The sequence below is a fragment of the Anabrus simplex genome, chromosome 4, assembly GCF_040414725.1.
Source record: "Anabrus simplex isolate iqAnaSimp1 chromosome 4, ASM4041472v1, whole genome shotgun sequence".
In the NCBI taxonomy this organism is placed as follows: Eukaryota; Metazoa; Arthropoda; class Insecta; order Orthoptera; family Tettigoniidae; genus Anabrus; species Anabrus simplex.
Window position 1 is genome coordinate 93,042,796 of NC_090268.1, and position 13,886 is coordinate 93,056,681.

Below are 13,886 nucleotides of genomic sequence, written 5' to 3' on the forward strand. Positions count from 1 at the left end.
GTCTGAATTCTTCCTTATAACTGAATCGTGTACAAATTCTGGCCAAGAAGCATCAACACTTGTGAATTCCTCTCAGGAGTTGCAGGCAGCCTGAACATTAATGCTGCAGAAACCCTTCCTTCATCCCCATACAGAGTGGGATTTAGGATTGCAATATGGGTACAGTCAATAGCACCTATAGCTGAAAGAAAGTCATACTTTCCTTGCACTGGTCTTTCTCTTTCTGTAACTCTTCAATGGATGAAGGGAATCTAATCCACACATTTGATTTTTGGATAACAGCCATCATAACATTCGAAACCGCTAAGGATACTGTTGACTGATGAACTCACGTATCTTCCCCTACACCACTTTGCACAGCCAGATCTATGATGTAATGAAAGTAAAGTTTTCACGATGTGCATTGGAATGAGAGACAATGCTTTTCGAAAATTACGGAAAAAATAAATGAATTAGGTAGCCAATCAATGATTACTACATAACTGTTCCTTTATGGTAATCTATATGTATAAAAATGAGTTTTGTCTGTACATTGCTCAAAATTTAAAAAGGATAGTATTTCTGTATTGGTCGTGTCCACAGTAACAAGGAAATGCACTTTTTAATTTTCCGTAATTTCTGCCTGTCTATCTGTATGTATGTATGTATGTATGTATGTATGTACACGCATTACGAGAAAACGGCTGAAGAAAATTTAATAAAAATCGGTATGCATAGTCGGGAAATAAGTCGCTACAATCAAGGCCATAAATAATTTTATCGACGCTGAGTGAAATGGTGGTTAGGGGAAGGCCTAAAATTTAATTCTCTAATATTTATGTTATTAGTGGTCCTATCTTAATGAAAATCAGTATGCAAAGTCAGGGAATAAGTCTATATACTCTAGGCTACAAACAACTGTATTCACATTGAGTGAAATGGTAGTTCAGGGGAAGGCCTAAAATTTAATTCTCAATTATTTGTTATTAGTGGCCCTATCTTAATGCAATTTGGTATGCAAAGTCCGGCAATAAGACGCTATAATCTAGGCCATAAATAATTGTATTCACACTGAGTGAAATGGTAGTTTAGGGGAAGCCCTAAAATTTAACTCTCAGATATTTATGTTATTAGTGGGCGTATCAATACACACTACATACCTATAGTTCTTCTTCGTTTTGCCTCATGACTGAGGCGTCGTGACTATCATAATATTCAGCCCTCTAGCCGATGAACCATACTCCGCCATTCTTCCCTATCTAAAGCTTTCAATGTGGTTACTCTGAGAGAACACTGTAGGGGACCGTTCAGCATGTCAATCCATCGCGTTGGTATTCGTCCTCGTTGTCTGGTTCCCTGGACTTTGCCCTCAACAATCAGCTTTTGTAGACTACCATCTCGGCGCATTATATGTCCAAAGTAGCGTACAATTCGTTGAGAGACCTTACACGATAGACGAACTTTTATCTGAAGTTGGTTCAGGATTAATGTGTTCGTGCGATGAGCTGTCCAAGGAATCCTTAACATTTTCCTCCAGCACCACATTTCAAAGCTTTCTATCCGTTCACGATCACGTTTGAGGATGGTCCACATCTCTGCGCCATACAAGAAGACTGAGAAGACTATAGATTCAACGAGCTTCTTTTTTGTCTTAATGGTGATGTTGTTATCTTTCCAGATCTTCCGCAGACGGATCATTGCTACCTTTGCTATTTCAATTCTGCGCTTTATTTCATCCTTGGAACCACCAGAATTGGATAGTAAGGAGCCTAGGTATACATACTGATGTACAACTTCACACCCTCCAATCTGTTTGATATGTGGACTGTTGTTGTTCTTATGATCAACAATCATGACTTTGGTTTTCTGTCGATTTAGGCGTAATCCAATTTCTAGGCTTGCTTCCTCTACTCTCTTGATCAGCTCTGTCAACTCCTCTTCAGATGATGCTATCAAGGTGGTGTCATCAGCAAATCTCAAATTGTTGATCTTGCATCCCCCAATGGAAAACCCTTTGTCCCAGCCTTCTAATGCAGTTCTCATTGCATATTCACCATAGATATTGAAAAGTAACGGTGACAGGATACATCCTTGGCGAACTATAGTTACATAGTATTAAATTTCCAATCATATATGTCTTATACATTGTTACCGTACCGGCTATGACCTTAGAGATATGCATGAATTTGGATTTTTATTACGAAGTCCATATCAGCGCCGAGTCACAAGAAAATGGGTCAACAGAATTTAATGAAAATCGGTATGTAAAGCCAGAGAATAAATAACTAAATTCTACACTGTAAATAATTTTATAAGACGCCCTAATATCACAGAGTCGAAAGAAAAATAAACGTGAAGGCCTACAATATAGAAAACTCATAAAATTAATCAACAATAACATTACATTGACCATTGTTTGTTGGGATGTGCTTTGTGTCTTCTGTTGCCACTCATCTCCGATAGACAGGATTACTGCTGCGTACCGAGTATTTTTTTTAAAAATTGCTTTGTGTCACATCGACACAGATAGTTCTTATGGTGACGATGGGATAGGAAAGGGCTAGGAGTGTGCAGGAAGCGGCCCTGGCCTTAATTAAGGTGCATCCCCAGCATTTATCTGGTGTGAAAATGGGAAACCACGGAATACCATCTTCAGGGCTGCCAACAGTGAGGTTCGAATCTACTATCTCCCGGATGCAAGCTCACAGCTGTGCGCCCCTAACCACACGGCCAACTTGCCCGTTCGTACAGAGTGTAACAGCCCGCCTGAATATTGGTGGGACGTAGCTGGGGAGTTAGATAATGTTCTTCTTTAGCATGCTATTCCTCTGGTTCATACATTTCCTGATACTACTGGTACTGTACGTAACACAATGGTTTATCATAGTATTCCAGCTATTCAATCCCTTCTCTGAGGCACTGATTGAAATGAGTAATGTGCATATTTCACGGAATAGTGGCAGAGGAGTGTTCACGGCTGTCTGCGGCCTGGTCATTCCAGTTCTGGAACTTTGGGCTGTCAGATCGGCACCATAGTACAGTTCGTTAAAAGTGGCGTTTTTTTCATTTAATCGCTACATTCCTACTGACCTTTTGTAATGACCAATGTTGATTTCAATTAATAAAACCACAAAGTCAGTCTTTCTGAGAATCCCGTAGCAAAGCATGGGTACATCAGCTAGTTGAGAATAAAATTATCAAACATTTATCATAGACATACTTTCTAATGATGCTGTAAAACCCTACAAACCTTTTTGATATTTTCACTCTGTTATATTAAAAATAAACTACTAAATTTCTTTGGAGTGCAATGTGCAGATGTGAGAATCAAGAAAAACTACATTAAAAGGCATACATTTTTACTCTGTACCATATTCAGTGGGCCTCTGAACAGACAACATAAGAAATTTATAAATTACTGGTGAGGCATCATTTAATTTTGTATTAATAATGTGAGAGTGAAATATTGGGGTCTTTTTGCTCAAAGATTACATTTATAACTGAAATTTAAAGTCAAGTGTACAACTGTCTAAACAAAGTACAAACAAAAAATGTATTTAACAGTATCATATGAGAAATGAATAATTTTCATTATTGCTGAGTGAAAATTAAATTCTGAAGCCCCTCCTGAAATTTCAGAAACTTTCTCAAATAAAAGTTTTAAACATAATCCTGTTCCATGTCAATAGTTCAACCTATGTCTATAATAAGCTTCTTATTTCCTTCAGTCTGTACAACAACTGTACCTTTTATTCAGGCGGAGGATTCTAAACAATGGCCTACCTCAGGGATCAATTCTGGCCCCCATTTTGTTTTTTTTTTTGTTTTTTTGCTAGTTGCTTTACGTCGCACCGACACAGGTAGGTCTTATGGCGACGATGGGACAGGGAAGTGCTAGGAATGGGAAGGAAGCGGCCGTGGCCTTAATTAAGGTTCACTCCAGCATTTGCCTGGTGTGAAAATGGGAAACCACGGAAAACCATTTTCAGGGCTGCCGACAGTGGGGTTCGAACCTACTATCTCTCATTTTGTTTAACCTGTATATCCATAACATGCCTCACACAGATTCCATGAAAATCCAGTATGCAGACGACCTAGCATTAATTATCCAGAGTAAAGATTTCATGAACTGTGAGAATGTTCTAACTAGTGATCTGGCGAAACAGAGCGATTACTTCCATAAATGGAGACTTCAACCCAACCCAAACAAGACTGAGGTTACTGCATTCCATCTAAATAATAAAGAAGCCCAAAGGAAGCTACATGTGACTTTTGACGGAATCAAAGTGCCCCATAACTACAATCCAATATATCTTGGAATAACTCTGGATCGGTCCTTGGCATTCAAACAACAGTGCATCAAGTTATCGAGGAAACTTAGCTTAAGAGTGAATCTACTCCGCAAGATTGCCGGAAGCAACTGGGGTGCAGACGCTAATACTCTACGTTCTGCTGCACTCGCTCTTGTGTATTCTGCTGGTGAATATTGTGCTCCTGTATGGGAAAACAGCACTCATACCACCAAGATTGATGTGCAACTCAATGAGACCATGAGGGTTATCACTGGTACTGTTAGATCTACTCCCACACAGTGGCTACCAGTCCTAGCTAATATCACTCCCCAAGATCTAAGGAGGAAAGCAGCTAAGGTAAGCTTGCTCAAGAAGATCACCTCTCATAAGAATTCTCCGTTGTATGATGCCCTGCAAGATCCACCAACAACACGTTTGAAATCACGCAAGCCACCCTGGGTTGATTTAGAAGGTATCAGTTCTTTCGACATGACCTACAAGTGGCAACAACGTTGGAACGAACATCCATCCAACAATGCTCACCTGGTTGAAGATCGTACAAAGAAGGTAGAGGGATTCCAACTACTACGCCAAACCTGGTCGAAGCTGAACCGCATTAGAACAGGTCAAGGTAGCTGTGGTCACACCTTAAAGAAATGGGGTTTCCGTACATCTGCTGCTGAACCGCATTAGAACAGGTCAAGGGAGGTGGGGTCACACCTTAAAGAAACGGGGTTTCCGTGCATCTGCTGCCTGTGACTGTGGAGTGGAGGACCAAACAATACAACACATTGTTCAGGAGTGCCCACTTTGTGCATTTGACGGTGGTCTGAAGACTCTACACTAAGTGACACCATGTGCTCTGGAATGATTGTCAAATTTGGATATTTCCATTTGATTATTTGTAAGAATAATTCAAACTCACCTGTTTCAATGAAAGCTGTTGTCATAATCTGGTATCCACTTTCTCCTCTGCAGGTGAGCAGCCTGTGCTTCTCATTCCTGGAGCACTCAGACCTCCAAGTATCTTGGTTCTTCCTTGTCTGCAACCAGCCTTACAGGCAGTATACCGTCTTCATATTTCCTGTAAAAATATAATAACTATTTAAAAATATACTAACCGTTACTGTATAGTGCAGCCATGAGACTACATATCACTTTTCACCTATATATGTGAGATACAGACTGAAGACAGAGGTAGTTTTGCGGCACCCCTTCAAGTGTCCAGTCAATCAAACACACATACCAGTGATGCCTTTTTCTTTTTACATAACCGACGACAAAACAGCCCTACAACCACAGGTAGTCCCTTCACCCCATTAACGTCCACAAGTGCCAATCACAGTTTATTTTCCTTGAACCCTACCCATCCAGTTACTACAGGTTTCAGACCCATCCAGTTACCATCGGCTTCAGGAATATCTTTGGCTCAACCTCAAAGACATTACCAACCGCAGCAGTTTTGATGTGTCATTTGGTTTCAATATTGGATGTGTTGTCGGACTTCATCAATGTTTTAAATTTGGATTGTAAATTGAGACATACCTGATTTTTACTTTATTATTGGTTGTATGAGAGCATATGTTTCCAACTGGATCGTGGCTGAAGATGACCCAATGTATGTGGGGTCAAAACTAGTCCCAGTTACATAGGACACTATACAAGCTAATGGTATTGAATAGGTGGACCCTTCTGTACCCTTTGATATGGTCGTGCAAGTATACTTAAGCCTTGCAATACGTAACCATGGCCAGTATCCAGTAATGATCAATCTTTGAATGTTAAAAGCTTAGCTTCTACGCTATATTAAAAATAAACTAACGGTACTGAATTTCTTTGGAGTGCAATGTGCAGTCATGAAAATTGACAAAAACTAGTCCGCTACAGCGAGTACAGCATATAGCGAGAACTCCGTTGTAAGGGCAAACAAAGAACAAACAAAAAATGTATTTAACTGTATCATATGAGAAATGAATAATTTTCATTATTGTTGGGTGAAAATTAAATTCTTTGTTCTTCAGTTACTATGAAAATCCAATCATTGATGCATCCGTTATTATGGGCGATTACATATGCATCATATTTCCATTAACAATATTTATGCACTCTAGCGATTATACTGATTGTGATCTATCATCTTTGGTATCATATTCTCGCTATGTGCACTAGCCAGCTGTCTCGTCGACAATCGATCTCGAAGGTGATGCTGGAGACAATTAGTAATAGTCACAATACTCGTTCTGTAAACACAAGTTACAAGTAACAAATCTCATGCCTGTTCCGTATTGAAGATAACAATAAGTAAACCGATATTGCGGTAGCTCAGCTTAATACTTCGGATTGTAAAGTAACCATGGAGCACATGATAATCACGACTTTACCCCAGGGGGTTAATACCCCGTTGACCTCAGTCGATGCAAGCAGGTTGTCGGATTCTGGGGAACCTGTATCGTGTGCGGAGGGAGAGTCGGAGCTCCCCAATACCTCAACATCCTCAACACGCCGGTCACAGAAGATCAGACCGAAGAGAACCTTTAAATTAGGAACCATCAACATACAGACCATGATGAGAGTGTGGAAACTGAAACAAGTCCTAGATGCAATGAGAGAACATGGAATCGGCATACTGGCTCTACAGGAAACAAGATTCAGAGTTGAAGATACGGTGGAATCAGAAGGATATGTAATATTGAAGGGAAAACTGGGTATCAAGTTGAAGCAACAGCTGATTATTTTTGGTATGGCGTTTATAGTAGACCGAAGCTTCTTGAATAGTATCATTGACTGGAGAGGGATGTAAATGAGAGACTGTCATACTTGATGATGAAAATTGTCAATAAGAATGGAGAAAGGCCTGCGAACTTGTGCAAAAGACACAAGATGAGAATCATGACCACACACTATAAAGCCAAGGCGAGTAAAAAGACAACCTGGGTAAGTCCGGGCAATAGGATTGGTGAAAGGGAGATAGACCACGTAGCGATCCGAGACAAAAACCATGCAGAGATCATGAAGACCAAAGTCAGGAAAAACAGCAGAATGGAGTCTGACCACTATCTCACTGAAATCAAATGTAGATGGATACCAAACAGAACTAGGAGAAACACGAACACAAACTCACACCAGATCAACAGAGAACTGCTGAACAAAAACCGAGATCAGTACATGAAGAACCTGACAATGGAGAGTAAATGGGAAAACTTAAAGGACAAGGTTAGAGAAGAATCCAAACAACTGGCCACTAATAACAAGAGAAGGAAGCATGAGTGGTGGACAGAAGAATGTGAAGAGGTGGTAGAGTACAGGAGGAAGATGTGGGTAAGGTGGCAGACTGCCAAGAAGGAAGAGGACCTGTCAACATTCGAGACAGTGAGAAAGATGACTGCCAAGACGATCAGGATTGTCAGAAGGAAAAGGTGGAATGAAAAGCTGGAAGAAGCTGATCATGCGTTTAAGAAAAACAAATTACGATCCTTCTTTAAGGAGATGAAGAGCAGGATAAAAGGTTATGAGGCGAGAGAACCTTTTGTGAAAGGACAAGATGGCGAGTTGAAAATAGGTGAAAAAGACGTATGCGAGGAAATGGCAAGATATTTCAAAGATCTACTGAACACAGAAGCACCCACAGGGAGTATAACTCTACAGTACAGCAGAGACATGAGCACCCACCAGAACAGAAGTTGTGAAGGCAATCAAGGATCTCAAGAACAACAAAGCGGCAGGTAATGATGGTATATGCGCGAGGAGATCAAATGGGGTGGTCCTGCAAAGGAAGAAAGCATATACAGAATAATAATGGACATCTGGATAAACAAGAAGATACCTAGCAACTGGAAAGAAGCCATAATTATACTAGTACATAAGGAGACAAAAGAATACTGGATAACTACAGAGGTATCTCACTGCTAAACATTGGGTACAAGATACTCTCGAGATTATTGCTGAACAGAGTGTAAGCACAGCTTGAATCGACCATAAGAGAATACCAGGGTGGTTTCCGGAAAGGGAGAAACTGTGTAGAACAGATCTTTGGACTCAAGAGAATCATAGAACACAGACACAGGAAAGGAAAGGACACAATAGTTACATTTGTAGATTTCGCAAAAACCGAAGACTCAACAGACAGGAACACACTACTGAACATTCTACGCGACAGAGGATTGGATTCTATGACACATGCATTGGTGGGAGAAACACTAACGGCTACAACCGCTAGAGTAAGATACCAGAGTATGTTGTCAGACAGCTTTGAAATTAACACAGGAGTCCGACAATATTATTTAATCTAGTTTTGGATGAAGTGGTGAAGCAGTGGAGACAGTTGAATAGAACCATGGGAATTGAAGGTGTACAGAGTGAATATAAGATCAAAAACAATGTCATAGTGGATTGCCTTGCCTTCGCAGATGATATGGTGTTGTTACATGAGAAGGAAGAAGACGCAAAGTTGGCACTAGCAAATCTAGCTGAAACTGCAGCAAAGGTTGGTCAAAAAATAGCCTACAATAAGACGAAGGTACTGAATATGAAGACCAATTGGAATGTAAAAGGCCAAGTGGTAGAGAGAGTCGACAGCTTCCGGTACCTAGGTGAGAACATCACGGGTAAAGTACAAAGCAACAAAAGTACCACAGACAGAGCTCAACTGCTGCTGAAACTACAATATACAGCCATGACTACATATGGAAAGAAGAACTTCTCGAGGAACACCAAACTGCGACACTACATGATAACCATCAGGAATGCTGCATTATATGCAACTGAAACGCTGACATTGGGCAAGAGAGCATGCATACAATTGGAGAAGGAGGAAAGAAGAATCTTGAGACATATATGGGGCACAAAAAAAGCAAGGTGAAATCTGGGTACACAGATCAAGGCAGGAACTATACGTGAGTATAGGCTAGAACCAATCTCAAGTGTGATAAGAAAGAGAAGGTTAGGATTTGTTGGACATCTCATGAGGATGGATGACAGTAGGCTGACGAAGAAGATATGGAATGCAACCTGCTTAACTGGAAATAAGTGGATGAAGGAAGTCAGAGAAGATTGGGAGACTATTGGCATAAAGGAAAAATATCCACTGATGACAGTACAGGATAGGTCTAAATACAAAAAGCTCGTGGACAGACACCAGGATCCAGATTCAGATCACGGAAGCCGAGAGAAAGAGGAGGAGTGACAGAATGAAGAGGTATTGGGAAGCAAGAAGATGTACTGAACAAGTCACTTGTGATCCTCAGGGGTCGTAACGAACCAAATAATAATAAAAATTATCTACATTTAACTAAAATTGTCCAAAGCGAAAACTGGATCTTCATCAATTATTATTATTCTTTTTTTTTTTTTTTTTTTTTTGCTATTTGCTTTACGTCGCACCAACACAGATAGGTCTTATGGCGACGATGGGGTAGGAAAGGCATAGGAATGGGAAGGAAGCGGCCGTGGTCTTAATTAAGGCAGAGCCTGGTGTGAAAATGGGAAACCTTGGAAAACCATCTTCAGGGCTGCCGACAGTGGGGTTTGAACCCACTATCTTCCGATTACTGGATACTGGATTACATAAAATCAGCTTCATGGTCCGTATCGCACTTCAATAGATTCACAATTAAGTATTTATTTATTTTCCACCTAGTCGATACAATGATTGCTTAAGGCAACTTTTAATGGTCAAAAGTGGTACATGTTTCGTATATTATCAACATCTTCAGCCACATAACACTGTTTAGATGAAAAATATATAAAATTGACAAAGTAATGCTTTAGATGAAGTGTCCTTAAAATTAACATAAGATTGACAAGATTAAAACAAATAAATAACTCAAGAGAAAATATATAAATTATTTCTACAATAGAAAGCAGTCGTCAAGGAAACACTTGTACAATATTCCATAGAGAAATTGTCCTAATAAATATTCTTTTCTTAATAATTCATGAAAAAAGATCAATTTATAAATTAAAAATTATACAATTTATAAGTAATTATCGAAATGAAGAAATCCTGATATCACAGTGCGGCTCTTATTATTAATGTAGATGAAAATATAACTAATTCCTAGTTGTCAAATCTTATTAAGCCTGCTTTCCTTTGGAACAGTAACTCCTGTCATTCTTTCATCATCAATATTACACCCGGCGCAAAACTGTGAAAGAATGACAGGAGTTACTGTTCCAAAGGAAAGCAGGCTTAATAAGATTTGACAACTAGGAATTAGTTATATTTTCATCTACATTAATAATAAGAGTCGCACTGTGATATCAGGATTTCTTCATTTCGATAATTACTTATAAATTGTATAATTTATAATTTATAAATTGATCTTTTTTCATGAGTTATTAAGAAAAGAATATTTATTAGGACAATTTCTCTATGGAATATTGTACAAGTGTTTCCTTGACGACTGCTTTCTATTGTAGAAATAATTTATATATTTTCTCTTGAGTTATTTATTTGTTTTAATCTTGTCAATCTTATGTTAATTTTAAGGACACTTCATCTAAAGCATTACTTTGTCAATTTTATATATTTTTCATCTAAACAGTGTTATGTGGCTGAAGATGTTGATAATATATGAAACATGTACCACTTTTGACCATTAAAAGTTGCCTTAAGCAATCATTGTATCGACTAGGTGGAAAATAAATAAATACTTAATTGTGAATATACTGGATACTGGTCGCACTTAAGCGACTGCAGATAGATATTTAGTATCCAGGATTAAAGTACATCAACAATAATGTATATGTATCTACCAGACAGATGTACAGTATTCCTTCAAATAAATAACCTCACTAATTTTATTCCCGGTAAGCATGAATGGATTGTTATTGAGTACATCAGATAATTTAAACCCAAACAATAACAAGCCACAGGTTATCCACCTTAACCCCATATTATATTAGAAGTGTTTCTAAAGCACGTCTTAAAATCAATACTTCAGCCTGGAGACAAGACTTTCACGCGCGAGGAACGACTGTTGTTTGTTTACACACTTGTGGCCTTCTCGGGAAGGATGGCGTCAAGCGGTGCTCAATGTTACCAACCTCTCTACTTAGGAACTAATGAGTGAGTGGTGCTTTCATAGGTGGTGATGGTGATTATTATTACACCATTGATCAGGAATGTCTGGACCAGTGATATAGGGACAAGGAAAGGCAGTCTGGGGGCGTAAGCCTCCAGGTTAGAAGCCATGAAGCGGCCTTAGGCCTCTAGTTTTGTGTGGAAACGCGATTGGTCTGGACTGGTTTTTGCCGTGCGGAGGGTTAGGATAGGATCTGGACAAGACCTGTGATATAGAGACAAGCAAAGGGGCGCTTTTAAAGTGCTGGGGTTGGTAACAGATCATGATTATCATAACTGATAGGAATGAGATCACGTGCTACTTTACATTGGCCAATAGGAATGCAAGTAGCTACTTCAGCAATGAAAATGGCGTGTAATACTCTTCATTAGGTTATACAAGCAAATGTAGTTCTAGGGGCAGGATGATTGGTTCCTGGACATCAGTATGAACACATCTCTCCTCTTAGACGCATTCCAAGCAGCAAAGCAAAGTCACCTCCGTACAGGCCATGAAGGCCCTTGGAGGAATGGAAGGTAAAGGCTTCCATCATTGTTAACCTCGGCACGTGATGGGGTAGAGTGGTTAGCTCTACGCCTGGCCGCCTTTGCCCCCAGGAATTAACCTGGTACTCATTTTTAGTGTAGGCTGAGTGAACCTCAGGGCCATTTGCACCTCTGGAACTGGAAATCTCGTTTCTTAAATTTTACGACTTCCTGATGGAGATACGAACCCACGTCCTTCCGGGCGAACCGAGCACGCCTTTACCGCCTCGGCCAGATGCATATGGCCCTGAGGCTCACTCAGCCTACACCAAAAATGAGTACCAGGTTAATTCCTGGGAGCAAAGGTGGCTGGGCGTAGAGTTAACCCCATCACATGCCGAGGTTAACAATGGTGGAAGCCTTTACCTTCCACTCCTCCAAGGGCCTTCATAGCCTGTACGGAGGTCACTTTGCTTTTGCTTTTTGCTTTGCATTCCAAGTAAGATTTCATTCATTTCCACTTATAACATTACAAAAATCTTGTCTCCAGTTTTACCCTCTTAAAATGTAACAGTGAAATTGTAATTCATTACATACATTATAAAAATATTTGAGGTTGCATGCGTAACTCTTTATTATATCCAGTCAAAATACATAAACTGCAATAAACATAGCCTAAATAACTCATTTCTTACAATGTAAATTGAAAATGACGTGATTTCTGCCCTCTTTCTTTCATTATTTTCTGCCTCCCTTTTAAACTCAGGTATCGCTGCAGTGATCGAGTGTGACAACACTGGTTATAGGTTAAGATTTTGTTTTGGTTATGTTAGTAATTGAATAATAGCAGTCTCTGTCAATCAATCACTACTGATCTGCTTCGCCCGACCTTCACGGCCTGTGATGTAGCCACATCACTGCGGTTGAATAGCATACGCTCATCGCCTGCCAAACCGCCCACGGGATGGAATGCGCAACGTGAGCACCTCTACTCTAGAGGCTGCCAAAATTCAGTGGCAGGAAAGGAATAATTTCCCTAATGCTATAGGGGCTTTAACTGTACACATGTTCTTATAAAAAAGCTGCATCAACATGGTGATGAATATATAAATAGGAAAGGGGTACCCAAAATTAATGTGCAAGCCACTTGCAACACGAATGAAGAGTGAACTAGTGTGGACGTCACTTGGCCTGGTTCACTGCACGATCCGTGAATCTGACGAAACTCTGATGTTTAGCAGAGTAATTACAGGCAATCGTGCAAATGCCCTTCTTCTTGGGGATGCAGGTTATGGTATTGCACCATAGCTTATTACCCCGAACCGAGATCCTGAAACCCCAGAACAAACGTTCTACAGTAAGTACCGGTAAATAACAAAAGAGACGGTGATAATAGGGATGTTTTGGGCAGGTAAAAAAACACTTCCCAATAATTCAGAATAAGACATGGCTAGCCACGGAGAAAGCACCGCTATTTCAGACGGTTTTATTCTGCACAATGTAGCAAAATATCTCAGGGACAAAGATCAAGTTGATGACGGGCGGATTTGCGAGAGACGACAACAAAGAAGGGATTAAAATTGTAAACTTACGTAGGTACTTGCAAAATATACTCACCAGAATAATGAATTTGTATCTTCTTCCGTTGCATCAGCGGAGACATCCTCTTCTCTCTCCATTCCCTGATATTTCGGCAACATACACGACACAAGTATCACAAAATATTAAGGAAACAAATCAAATACATACAATATATCAATTCTTAAGATCGTACAAACAACAACAACAAACATGAAACAAAATATATTGGCAGATTGTCTACTGATAGTGATTGCAACAAGGGTTGCCAATAGCTCCATAACAATCCTTCTCCTTGATTCAAAATACTTCCTTTTCTGAGTTATTTAATTTGATTTAATTTATTAAAGCCGATTTGGATGCCGGCAATTAATAACATTATTTAACCATATTTGATCATTTAATGAAAATATACAAGTTTGTAAGTGCGCCATTGTGCCAACTAGGGGACTCTCTCTGCCAGGCGATGTTGGCTACAATGAACCAGAGAA

At 39.7% G+C, this 13,886-nt stretch overlaps 1 long non-coding RNA gene across 1 annotated transcript in view; it reads right to left on the reverse strand.

Moving 5' to 3' along the window:
• Positions 1–13,616, reverse strand: part of LOC136872440 (uncharacterized) — a 50,084-nt gene extending 36,468 nt beyond the window's left edge. Inside the window, exons 1-2 of the long non-coding RNA XR_010859895.2 lie at positions 13,435–13,616; positions 5,197–5,355 (exon numbers count right to left, since the gene is read on the reverse strand). This is a non-coding gene — a long non-coding RNA (uncharacterized lncRNA). The remainder of the gene's footprint in view (positions 1–5,196; positions 5,356–13,434) is intronic.
• Between the last annotated feature and the right edge of the window lie 270 nt (positions 13,617–13,886).